General features: G+C 35.3%; 1 pseudogene; it reads right to left on the reverse strand.

The window, feature by feature from the left end:
* The window catches only part of LOC128636466 (cytochrome P450 2A13-like), a 146,355-nt pseudogene that overhangs the window by 85,575 nt on the left and 46,169 nt on the right, over window positions 1-14,611 (reverse strand).

Genomic DNA, 14,611 nt, shown 5'->3' on the forward strand with positions numbered 1-14,611 from the left:
TGCATATATATGCTTATACGTGCTTTTATCTACTTGACCACAAATGGGCTCCAATGCACTTATATACTGTATACTGTATGTGTACATATATATATACAGGGAGTGCAGAATTATTAGGCAAGTTGTATTTTTGAGGATTAATTTTATTATTGAACAACAACCATGTTCTCAATGAACCCAAAAAACTCATTAATATCAAAGCTGAATAGTTTTGGAAGTAGTTTTTAGTTTGTTTTTAGTTATAGCTATTTTAGGGGGATATCTGTGTGTGCAGGTGACTATTACTGTGCATAATTATTAGGCAACTTAACAAAAAACAAATATATACCCATTTCAATTATTTATTTTTACCAGTGAAACCAATATAACATCTCAACATTCACAAATATACATTTCTGACATTCAAAAACAAAACAAAAACAAATCAGTGACCAATATAGCCACCTTTCTTTGCAAGGACACTCAAAAGCCTGCCATCCATGGATTCTGTCAGTGTTTTGATCTGTTCACCATCAACATTGCGTGCAGCAGCAACCACAGCCTCCCAGACACTGTTCAGAGAGGTGTACTGTTTTCCCTCCTTGTAAATCTCACATTTGATTATGGACCACAGGTTCTCAATGGGGTTCAGATCAGGTGAACAAGGAGGCCATGTCATTAGATTTTCTTCTTTTATACCCTTTCTTGCCAGCCACGCTGTGGAGTACTTGGACGCGTGTGATGGAGCATTGTCCTGCATGAAAATCATGTTTTTCTTGAAGGATGCAGACTTCTTCCTGTACCACTGCTTGAAGAAGGTGTCTTCCAGAAACTGGCAGTAGGACTGGGAGTTGAGCTTGACTCCATCCTCAACCCGAAAAGGCCCCACAAGCTCATCTTTGATGATACCAGCCCAAACCAGTACTCCACCTCCACCTTGCTGGCGTCTGAGTCGGACTGTAGCTCTCTGCCCTTTACCAATCCAGCCACGGGCCTATCCATCTGGCCCATCAAGACTCACTCTCATTTCATCAGTCCATAAAACCTTAGAAAAATCAGTCTTGAGATATTTCTTGGCCCAGTCTTGACGTTTCAGCTTGTGTGTCTTGTTCAGTGGTGGTCGTCTTTCAGCCTTTCTTACCTTGGCCATGTCTCTGAGTATTGCACACCTTGTGCTTTTGGGCACTCCAGTGATGTTGCAGCTCTGAAATATGGCCAAACTGGTGGCAAGTGGCATCTTGGCAGCTGCACGCTTGACTTTTCTCAGTTCATGGGCAGTTATTTTGCGCCTTGGTTTTTCCACACGCTTCTTGCGACCCTGTTGACTATTTTGAATGAAACGCTTGATTGTTCGATGATCACGCTTCAGAAGCTTTGCAGTTTTAAGAGTGCTGCATCCCTCTGCAAGATATCTCACTATTTTTGACTTTTCTGAGCCTGTCAAGTCCTTCTTTTGACCCATTTTGCCAAAGGAAAGGAAGTTGCCTAATAATTATGCACACCTGATATAGGGTGTTGATGTCATTAGACCACCCACACCCCTTCTCATTACAGAGATGCACATCACCTAATATGCTTAATTGGTAGTAGGCTTTCGAGCCTATTCAGCTTGGAGTAAGACAACATGCATAAAGAGGATGATGTGGTCAAAATACTAATTTGCCTAATAATTCTGCACTCCCTGTATGTGTATATATATATATATGTAAATGTATGTGTAAATATGTATATATGTATATAAATATATACATTTACTGTATGTGTACATATGTATATATGTATGTAAATATATACGTATACTGTATGTGTACATATGTATATGTGTATATATGTATGTAAATGTATACGTATACTGTATGTGTACATATGTATATGTGTATATATGTATGTAAATGTAAACATATACTTACATATACATATTTAGACATGTATGTATCTCTATGTTAAAGACCATTGCAGCCTTTTTTTTCCTCTATCACTTGAGATCTCATATCTGTAAGCTTTTATAACTTTTTTGTGCAATTTAAATAATTTTATTAGATGGTGAAATTATAAGTTTAATTGTACTTTTACATGTAATTTTGATATATTTTATTCAACTTTATATTCTAGCGTTAACAGTTAACCAGAGACCTGAGGTCGCTCTAACTTGACACTTGTTAACTTCAATTGTGCTCAAGCGATTGCGTTTACTTTCAACTTGTACAAACAATTCGCACACAACTGTTAGTGGGCCATTTGCAGATTTTTAAACAGAGTTCTAAGTTTTGCGCTTTTAAATTAAAGATTATAAACACATATGTAAATGTGGCCTTGGCCTCTCTATATACACTTATACTGCACAGCAGATACACTTCTGGCCTCCCAGCACACACACATATATTGCAGAACAGGCACACCCCTGGCTTTAATAACTTCTCTAACATAAAAACACAGACGGCTAGATTTAGAGTTTTGTCGGTAACGACCCGCATATCTAACGCTGGCTTTTTTCTGGCCGCACCTTTAAAATAACTCTGGTATTGAGAGTCCACTGAATGGCTGCGTTAGGCTCCACAAAAGGAGCGTAGAGCATATTTAACGCAACTTCAACTCTCGATACCAGAGTTGCTTACGGACGCGGCCAGCCTCAAAAACGTGCTCGTGCACGATTCCCCCATAGAAAACAATGGGGCTGTTTGAGCTGAAAAAAAACCTAACACCTGCAAAAAAGCCGCGTTCAGCTCCTAACGCAGCCCCATTGTTTCCTATGGGGAAACACTTCCTACGTCTGCACCTAACACTCTAACATGTACCCCGAGTCTAAACACCCCTAACCTTACACTTATTAACCCCTATTCTGCCACCCCCGCTATCGCTGACCCCTGCATATTATTATTAACCCCTAATCTGCCGCTCCGTAAACCGTCGCTACTTACATTATCCCTATGTACCCCTAATCTGCTGCCCCTAACACCGCCGACCCCTATATTATATTTATTAACCCCTAATTTGCCCCCCACAACGTCGCCTCCACCTGCCTACACTTATTAACCCCTAATCTGCCGACCGGACCGCACCGCTATTATTATAAAGTTATTAACCCCTAATCCGCCTCACTAACCCTATAATAAATAGTATTAACCCCTAATCTGCCGACTGGAGCTCACCGCTATTCTAATAAATGTATTAACCCCTAAAGCTAAATCTAACCCTAACACTAACACCCCCCTAAGCTAAATATAATTTTAATCTAACAAAATTAATTAACTCTTATTAAATAAATTATTCCTATTTAAAGCTAAATACTTACCTGTAAAATAAATCCTAATATAGCTACAATATAAATTATATTATAGCTATTTTAGGATTAATATTTATTTTCCAGGTAAATTTATTTTAACCAGGTACAATAGCTATTAAATAGTTAAGAACTATTTAATAGCTAAAATAGTTAAAATAATTACAAATTTACCTGTAAAATAAATCCTAACCTAAGTTACAATTAAACCTAACACTACACTATCAATAAATTAATTAAATAAAATACCTACAATTACCTACAATTAAACCTAACACTACACTATCAATAAATAAATTAAATACAATTCCTACAAATAAATACAATGAAATAAACTAACTAAAGTACAAAAAAATAAAAAAGAACTAACAAACATTAGAAATATATTACAACAATTTTAAACTAATTACACCTACTCTAAGCCCCCTAATAAAATAACAAAGCCCCCCAAAATAAAAAAAATGCCCTACCCTATTCTAAATTACTAAAGTTCAAAGCTCTTTTACCTTACCAGCCCTGAACAGGGCCCTTTGCGGGGCATGCCCCAAGAAGTTCAGCTCTTTTGCCTGTAAAAAAAAACATACAATACCCCCCCCCAACATTACAACCCACCACCCACATACCCCTAATCTAACCCAAACCCCCCTTAAATAAACCTAACACTAAGCCCCTGAAGATCTCCCTACCTTGAGTCGTCTTCACCCAGCCGAGCCAAATTCTTCATCCAAGCGGAGCAAGAAGAGGTCCTCCATCCGGTAGAAGTCTTCATCCAAGCGGGGCAGAAGAGGTCTTCCATCCGATTGAAGTCTTCATCCAAGAGGCATCTTCTATCGTCATCCATCCGGAGCGGAGCGGCAGCATCCTGAAGACCTCCGATGCGGAACATCCATCCTGGCCGACGACTGAACGACGAATGACGGTTCCTTTAAATGACGTCATCCAAGATGGCGTCCCTCGAATTCCGATTGGCTGATAGGATTCTATCAGCCAATCGGAATTAAGGTAGGAATATTCTGATTGGCTGATGGAATCAGCCAATCAGAATTAAGTTCAATCCGATTGGCTGATCCAATCAGCCAATTAGATTGAGCTTGCATTCTATTGGCTGTTCCGATCAGCCAATAGAATGCGAGCTCAATCTGATTGGCTGATTGGATCAGCCAGTCGGATTGAACTTGATTCTGATTGGCTGATTCCATCAGCCAATCAGAATATTCCTACCTTAATTTCCGATTGGCTGATAGAATCCTATCAGCCAATCGGAATTCGAGGGACGCCATCTTGGATGACGTCATTTAAAGGAACCGTCATTCGGCTAGTAGGCGTCGGGAGAAGAGGATGTTCCGCGTCGGATGGAAGATGATGGCTCCCGAAGAAAGAAGATTGAAGATGCCGTTGATAGAATACTTCATCCGGATCATGGACCTCTTCAGCTCCCGCTTGGATGAAGACTTCATCTGGATCATGGACCTCTTCAGCTCCCGCTTGGATGATGACTTCAGCCAGATCATGGACCTCTTCAGCCCCCCGCTTGGGCTTGGATCAGGACATCGGAGGAGCTCTTCTGGATCGATCGGTGAACCTGGTTTGGTGAAGATAAGGTAGGAAGATCTTCAGGGGCTTAGTGTTAGGTTTATTTAAGGGGGGGTTGGGTTAGATTAGGGGTATGTGGGTGGTGGGTTGTAATGGATAAAAATTATATTTAACTTAGGGGGGTGTTAGTGTTAGGGTTAGACTTAGCTTTAGGGGTTAATACATTCGTTAGAATAGCGGTGAGCTCCGGTCGGCAGATTAGGGGTTAATGTTTGAAGTTAGGTGTCGGCGATGTTAGGGAGGGCAGATTAGGGGTTAATACTATTTATTATAGGGTTAGTGAGGCGGATTAGGGGTTAAGAACTTTATTATAATAGCGGTGCGGTCCGGTCGGCAGATTAGGGGTTAATAAGTGTAGGCAGGTGGAGGCGACGTTGAGGGCGGCAGATTAGGGGTTAATAAATATAATATAGGGGTCGGCAGTGTTAGGGGCAGCAGATTAGGGGTACATAGCTATAATGTAGGTGGCGGCGCTTTGCGGTCGGCAGATTAGGGGTTAATTATTGTAGATAGCTGGCGGCGACGTTGTGGGGGGCAGGTTAGGGGTTAATAAATATAATACAGGGGTCGGCGGTGTTAGGGGCAGCAGATTAGGGGTACATAAGTATAACGTAGGTGGCGGTCGGCAGATTAGGGGTTAAAAAAAAATAATCGAGTGGCGGCGATGTGGGGGGACCTCGGTTTAGGGGTACATAGGTAGTTTATGGGTGTTAGTGTACTTTAGAGCACAGTAGTTAAGAGCTTTATGAACCGGCGTTAGCCCAGAAAGCTCTTAACTCCTGACTTTTTTCTGCGGTTGGAGTTTTGTCGTTAGATTTCTAACGCTCACTTCAGACACGACTCTAAATACCGGAGTTAGAAAGATCCCATTGAAAAGATAGGATACGCAAATGACGTAAGGGGATCTGCGGTATGGAAAAGTCGCGGCTGAAAAGTGAGCGTTAGACCCTTTTTTGACTGACTCCAAATACCGGCGGTAGCCTAAAACCAGCGTTAGGAGCCTCTGACGCTGGTTTTCACGGCTACCGCCAAACTCCAAATCTAGGCCAGAATGTTTCTTTCATGATTCAGACAGAGCTTACCATTTTAAACAACATTTACAATTTCTTCTGCTATCAAATTTGCTTAATTCTATCTGCAGCCACCAATCGGCAGCTAGCTACCAGTTGTGCATTGCAGCCTTAAGTCTGAGTTGTACCAGTTCTTACTAAGCTCTTTGACGAGTATTATCAGCAGCAGTGTAGGCCAGTGCAGATATTCTCTTCAGCTTATATCAGTTTAAAATTGATGTTGAAAAATCAACCAATAGCAGTTCCTGTCTGGTTATGAAAATCACTCACAACATGAATTCTTTTACCGGCCATATTAATTAATCACTTATTTGAGTGAGACTTAGGGGCATATTTATCATTGTGCGAGCGGACGTGATACGAAGTAGCGTATCATGTCCGCCGCACATCGATAAATGCAGACAGCGTACGCTGTCGCCATTTATCATTGCACCAGCAGTTCTTGTGAACTGCTAGTGCAATGCCACCCCCTGCAGATTCGCAGCCAATCGGCCTCTAGCAGGGGGTGTCAATCAACCCGATCGTATTCGTGCCATTTCAGGGAGGCGGGTGGGCGGCCATCGATGGGGGTTGTGCGACAGAGGGGGCGGGATCACGTTCGGGGACGCCGGGAGTGCATGGGAGGCGGGGGCAGACGCGTGCATGGGGGTGGGAGTGGGTGGGAACGCTACACTATGGCACAATTGTACGATAAAGTGGGAGAGAGGAGGGAGGACATTTTTATCGAAGGGATCTGGGAGGGGGTGGGGGGTTGGTTATTGAGGGGGGGCAGCTACACTACGGAAAAATATGTAAAAATAAAAAGATACCAAGATGGCGCACAATAAGGCAGAGGGGGAGGGTTAGAGAGCTGTTTGGGGGGGGGGGATCAGGGAGGTTAGGGCTAAGGGGGATCCTACACAGCAGAATATTGTTTAAAAAAAAAATCAACCTTTTATTTTAGTACTGGCAGACTTTATGCCAGTACTTAAGATGTCAGGGCCAATTTTGGGGTGGGGGAGGAAAGAGAGCTGTTTGGGAGGTATCAGGGGGTGGGATATGTCAGGTGGGAGACTGCTCTCTACACTAAAGCTAAAATTAAGCCTGCAAGCTCCCTACAAGCTACCTAATTAACCCCTTCACTGCTGGGCATAATACAAGTGTTGTGCGCAGCGGCATTTAGCGGCCTTCTAATTGCCAAAAAGCAACGCCAAAGCCATATGTGTCTGCTATTTCTGAACAAAGGGGATCCCAGAGAAGCATTTACAACCATTTGTGCCATAATTTCACAAGCTGTTTGTAAAAAATTTCAGTGAGAAACCTAAAGTTTGTGAAAATGTTTGTGAAAAAGTGAACGATTTTTTTTATTTGATCGCATTTGGCGGTGAAATGGTTGCATGAAATATACCAAAATGGGCCTAGATCAATACTTTGGGTTGTCTTCTAAAAAAAAATATATACATGTCAATTGATATTCAGGGATTCCTGACAGATATCAGTGTTCCAATGTAACTAGCGCTAATATTGAAAAAAAAGTGGTTTGGAAATAGCAAAGTGCTACTTGTACTTATTGCCCTATAACTTGCAAAAAAGCAAAGAACATGTAACCATTGGGTATTTTTAAACTCAGGACCAAATTTAAAACTATTTAGCATGGTTGTTTTTTGGTGGTATTAGATGTGTAACAGATTTTGGGTGTCAAAGTTGGAAAAAGTGTGTGTTTTTTTTCAATTTTTTCATCATATTTTATAAAAAAAAATTCTAGTAAATTATAAGATATGATGAAAATAATGGTATCTTTAGAAAGTCCATTTAGTGGAGAGAAAAACGGTATATAATATGTGTGGGTACAGTAAATGAGTAAGAAGAAAATTACATCTAAACACCGCAGAAATGCAAAAATAGCCTTGGTCCCAAACGGTCAGAAAATGGAAAAGTGCTGTGGTCCTTAAGGGGTTAAATAATAACACACACAATTGTACTTTTCAATTTTTTATTGAAGTCATCATAAACAGCACAGTACCACTAAGGTGGTCTTAGGCAAACTTGATACATGACACATTTTATTTCTTTTTTTTTTTTTTAGACCTCAGTGATTTCCTTCATGGTGCCCTTCCATGAACACCTTTTTGTTTGGTGTTTTTCTGATGGTGGACATGAATGGAGAACTTTGCCCTTGGGTTTTCTCTCAACTCTTTAAGGATTGCCGTTGTGCTCTTGGAGTGATCTTTGAAGGACGCTCACCCCTAGGGTGGGTTGAGTAGATATAGTCCTGAATTTTCTCTGTTGGTGGACTTTTTGTATTCTTGTGAATTGATGAACACTCAAGTCTTTAGCAATGCGTTTGTAACCTTTTCCAATTTTGTGCCTCTTCTAAGGTCCTGTGAAAGTTGTTGAAATCGAGTCATGTACACACTAACCAATGTTTCTTAAGAAGAGCAGGTTTATTATTAACCAGGATTTGTGGGCCTTTATTTAAAGGGCATGACACCTGTGCAACTCTCACTTCCAATCTCATCTCCTTAATTAAAACACCTGACTCCAAATACCTTTTCGAGAAGTCATTAAAAAAGGGGTTCATTTAATTTTTCCACCCTGTACTGTGAATGATTACTCAATGGGGTAGATTTACTATATGTAGAGCGGTCACGATTCGCTATAGCGAATCATGTCCTCTCGACATCACTAAATGCACTCTCGGCATTTATCATCAGTGCACAAGCATTTCTAAAAGGTGGAGGACAGGTTAAGGAGTAGCGTTCTTATGACCGGTGCTTCTTGACTTCCGTTTCAGGTGAACCTGAAGGGATTTCGAAGAAGCATTATCTGCTTCATAAATGGAGCCCAACTGTTTGTGTATTATTAGTTTAGTTAGGTTATGTTTTTCTATAATTGTGACTTATATAATGTATCTTGTTCCTCATCTGAGTAATCAATGTAGACATCTAGGTGATTCCAAAGGGTTCCCAAACTTTTTGTTGCAACTGTATAGGCTGCGAATTCTTGCACATGCTCTGTAGTAGCTGGTGCCTCAGAAAGTATGCATATATAAGATTATTCATATTTTTATAAAGTAAGTTTAAATTCATGCTCTATGGGATGGGAGATGGGAGTTTTTTTGTTTACATCAAGGTACCCAGTTTACTTTTATAAAAATACAGCCATGTTATTGTAAACGCTGTTATCAGACCTTAAAGTGTATTAGTTATTAAAACATAATAGGTTATGTTGAAATTGATACTATGATGCCGATTTATCAATGTCTGTCTGACATGATATGCTGTAGCGGATCATTTCCGTCAGACATCGATGAATGCTGACAGCATACGGTGTCGGCATTTAACATTGCACAAGCAGTTCTGGTGAACTGCTTGAGCAATGCCGCCCCCTGCAGATTTGCGGCCAATCGGCAGGGGATGTCAATCAACCCGATCGTATAGGATCGGGCGGATTGATGTCTGCAGCCTCAGAGGCAGCGAACCAGTTAAGGAGCAGTGGTCTTAAGACTGCTTCTTCATAACTGCTGTTTCTGGCAAGCCTTAAGGCTTTTTGTGGAAACAGGGGTATCAGGGACCATTCGATCCTTGATAAATCGGCCCCTTTATATCTATACATTTATTATAATTGAGATGTCTACTGTTACATGTTATACATTAAATGCAGAGTGTACTGTATTTTTTTTCCTCCTCTTTAGGGCCAGATTACAAGTAAGTGGAGCCCAAAATATCGCTTTCGCATTTCACCAAAGCTTTCCGCTCATGCGGACACTTCCATAGGCTCAAATGGTAAACTCGTTCTCATGCTATGAGCGCAGCACAGTGATGGGCAGCAAATTTAAATATATCTGTATATAGACATATTAACCCATAAATATATCTGTATATACACATAGTAACACATAAATATATCTGTATATACACATATTAACACATAAATATATCTGTATATACACATAATAACACATAAATATATCTGTATATACACATATTAACACATAAATATATCTGTATATACACATAGTAACACATAAATATATCTGTATATACACATAGTAACACATAAATATATCTGTATATACACATAGTAACACATAAATATATCTGTATATACACATATTAACCCATAAATATATCTGTATATACACATAATAACACATAAATATATCTGTATATACACATAGTAACACATAAATATATCTGTATATACACATAGTAACACATAAATATATATGTATATACACATAGTAACACATAAATATATCTGTATATACACATATTAACACATTAATATATATGTATATACACATAATAACACATAAATATATCTGTATATACACATATTAACACATAAATATATCTGTATATACACATAATAACACATAAATATATCTGTATATACACATATTAATACATAAATATATATGTATATACACATAGTAACACATAAATATATCTGTATATACACATATTAACACATAAATATATATGTATATACACATAGTAACACATAAATATATCTGTATATACACATATTAACACATAAATATATATGTATATACACATAATAACACATAAATATATCTGTATATACACATATTAACACATAAATATATATGTATATACACATAATAACACATAAATATATCTGTATATACACATATTAACACATAAATATATCTGTATATACACATATTAACACATAATATATCTGTATATACACATAATAACACATAAATATAGCTGTATATACACATAGTAACACATAAATATATCTGTATATACACATATTAACACATAAATATATCTGTATATACACATATTAACACATAAATATATCTGTATATACACATATTAACACATAAATATATCTGTATATACACATAGTAACACATAAATATATCTGTATATACACATAGTAACACATAAATATATCTGTATATACACATAGTAACACATAAATATATCTGTATATACACATATTAACCCATAAATATATCTGTATATACACATAATAACACATAAATATATCTGTATATACACATAGTAACACATAAATATATCTGTATATACACATAGTAACACATAAATATATATGTATATACACATAGTAACACATAAATATATCTGTATATACACATATTAACACATAAATATATATGTATATACATAATAACACATAAATATATCTGTATATACACATAGTAACACATAAATATATCTGTATATACACATATTAACACATAAATATATCTGTATATACACATATTAACACATAAATATATCTGTATATACACATAGTAACACATAAATATATCTGTATATACACATTGTAACACATAAATATATCTGTATATACACATAGTAACACATAAATATATCTGTATATACACATATTGACACATAAATATATATGTATATACACATAATAACACATAAATATATCTGTATATACACATAGTAACACATAAATATATCTGTATATACACATAATAAAAAAAAGAGAGATACAATACCACACTCCTTGTAAAAACTGGATACTTTATTCAAAAAAGATTTAAAATTGCATAACAAAGAAAAGTGACAGCATGCCACAAATGTTAGGGGAGAGCGCAGCACACAGGCTTACGCGTTTCGGCAGATTGCCGTAATCATAGCCTGGTGTGTGTCTATCCTGCAGGTCCTTAAAAACACCTAAATGTATGCTAATAGGTTAAAATAAATGCACTAACTCCACCTTCTAATAATGGGCACTCAAGGAATGACTACAACAGAAACTTAACCCTTTCAGTTAACCCCATTTCCTTATATGGACTTAGTAGTATGTTGTTGCTACTTGACCAAAAGGGCTTACACTCACAGTTATTATTCTTGCAGTTTACACTTTATATAATAATTATACACATAATAACACATAAATATATCTGTATATACACATATTAACACATAAATATATCTGTATATACACATAATAACACATAAATATATACAGTATGTATATACACATAATAACACATAAATATATATGTATATACACATAATAACATAAATATATCTGTATATACACATAATAACAGATAAATATATATGTATATACACATAATAACACATAAATATATACAGTATGTATATACACATAATAACACATAAATATATATGTATATACACATAATAACATAAATATATCTGTATATACACATAATAACAGATAAATATATATGTATATACACATAATAACACATAAATATATATGTATATACACATAATATAAATATATCTGTATATACACATAACACATAAATATATATGTATATACACATAATATAAATATATCTGTATATACACATAACACATAAATATATATGTATATACACATAACACATAAATATATCTGTATATACACATAATAACCCATAAATATATCTGTATATACACATAATAACACATAAATATATATGTATATACACATAACACATAAATATATATGTATATACACATAACACATAAATATATCTGTATATACACATAATAACACATAAATATATCTGTAAATACACATATTAACACATAAATATATCTGTAAATACACATATTAACACATAAATATATATGTATAAACACATATTAACACAAAATATATCTGTATATACACATAGTAACACATAAATATATCTGTATATACACATAGTAACACATAAATATAGCTGTATATACACATAGTAGCACATAAATATAGCTGTATATACACATAGTAACACATAAATATAGCTGTATATACACATAGTAACACATAAATATATCTGTATATGCACATAGTAACACATAAATATATCTGTATATACACATAGTAACACATAAATATATCTGTATATACACATATTAACACATAAATATAGCTGTATATACACATAGTAACACATAAATATAGCTGTATATACACATAGTAACACATAAATATATCTGTATATACACATATTAACACATAAATATAGCTGTATATACACATAGTAACACATAAATATAGCTGTATATACACATAGTAACACATAAATATATCTGTATATGCACATAGTAACACATAATATATCTGTATATACACATAGTAACACATAAATATATCTGTATATACACATAATAACACCTAAATATATCTGTATATACACATAGTAGCACATAAATATATCTGTATGTACACATATTATCACATAAATATATCTGTATATACACATATTAACACATAAATATATATGTATATACACATAGTAACACATAAATACATATGTATATACACATAGTAGCACATAAATATATCTGTATATACACATAGTAACACATAAATATATCTGTATATACACATAGTAACACATAAATATATCTGTATATACACATAATAACACATAAATATCTGTATATACACATAGTAACACATAAATATATATGCATATACACATACAAATGTGAGTGCAAACTTTTGCTATGTATATAGTATTTGTGCAACAATAAATTTGTGTTTGACAATATTGCACTAGTTGTTGCACTACTTTTTTCTTTTCCATACCACCTGTATTGCACGAGCCTGCCAGGACACCTACATGAGAGAAGTGACACTGACTGATTCCAGGCAAAGAGCTGTATAGAGGATTTACACCTTTATCTTACCTCATATTGATTGAGGGTAGTTACTGTGAGTATATACCCTACGGGGACCATCTGGAGTAGTGTTCACCGTTTGGAGGGTGTTTGAAGTTGTTAAGAAAGAAATACAAACGACTTACTACTTTTATATCACACCCTTTTGACACCAATTGGGATCTTTCCTTATACTGGGACTTTTTTTCACTTTTCAGTCAAGTGCGTTTTCATGTGTATATATATTTGTACATTTGTATACAGTTTTAACATAATTTTGATCTCGATTGTTATTATATCATTACTGGTTGTATGAGGATATATGTACCTATGTGAGATTTTTATATATACATTGTCTCATTTTTTCAATAATTTTTTTGATTTATATGGTTTTAGTATCATTATATATGGAATAATTAATTTCTAGACATCTAGATATATATATATATATATTTTTAGGACCTCTACATATTAGCGCTGTTAACATATCTCCCATATCCCTTTTGTAATATATATATATATATATATATATATATATATTGGAATATTTATTTATAAATACTTAGAACATATTCCCATATGTGAAGAATATTCCCATATGTGAAGAACATTGGAATGTGAGATATTAACATTAAATACACAGTTAAACACTTTATTACAAATGAATATTGCATAAATGTATTTTTGATATTTTTTCTCAACATTTTAGTCGAGCGTAAAAGTTAACCAGAGTTCTGAAGTTGCGCTATCTAGATGCGCGTTAGATTAAATTGCGCTCAAGCGAACACATTTACTTTCAACCTCTAATACAGGCGCTGCTTCCAACACACACAAAAAAACCATAATAAACCCCTTTTCACTTGCTCGCACGTTAGCGCGCCACTCGTAATCTAGCAGTATATTAAGTTGTGGTATATAAAAAATAATTCTAAAGAAACAATCTAGCGTACATTTGAAACATTTCAGCGGGTATAATAATTGGAAACACATGAACAATTTTACATTATACTGTCCCTTTAACATTTAACATGTACTGTACTATTAAAATTAAAAACTAATTCCTAACTTATATTTTTCTAGGTAAA

The sequence above is a fragment of the Bombina bombina genome, chromosome 7 (genome assembly GCF_027579735.1).
Source record: "Bombina bombina isolate aBomBom1 chromosome 7, aBomBom1.pri, whole genome shotgun sequence".
Taxonomy (NCBI): Eukaryota; Metazoa; Chordata; class Amphibia; order Anura; family Bombinatoridae; genus Bombina; species Bombina bombina.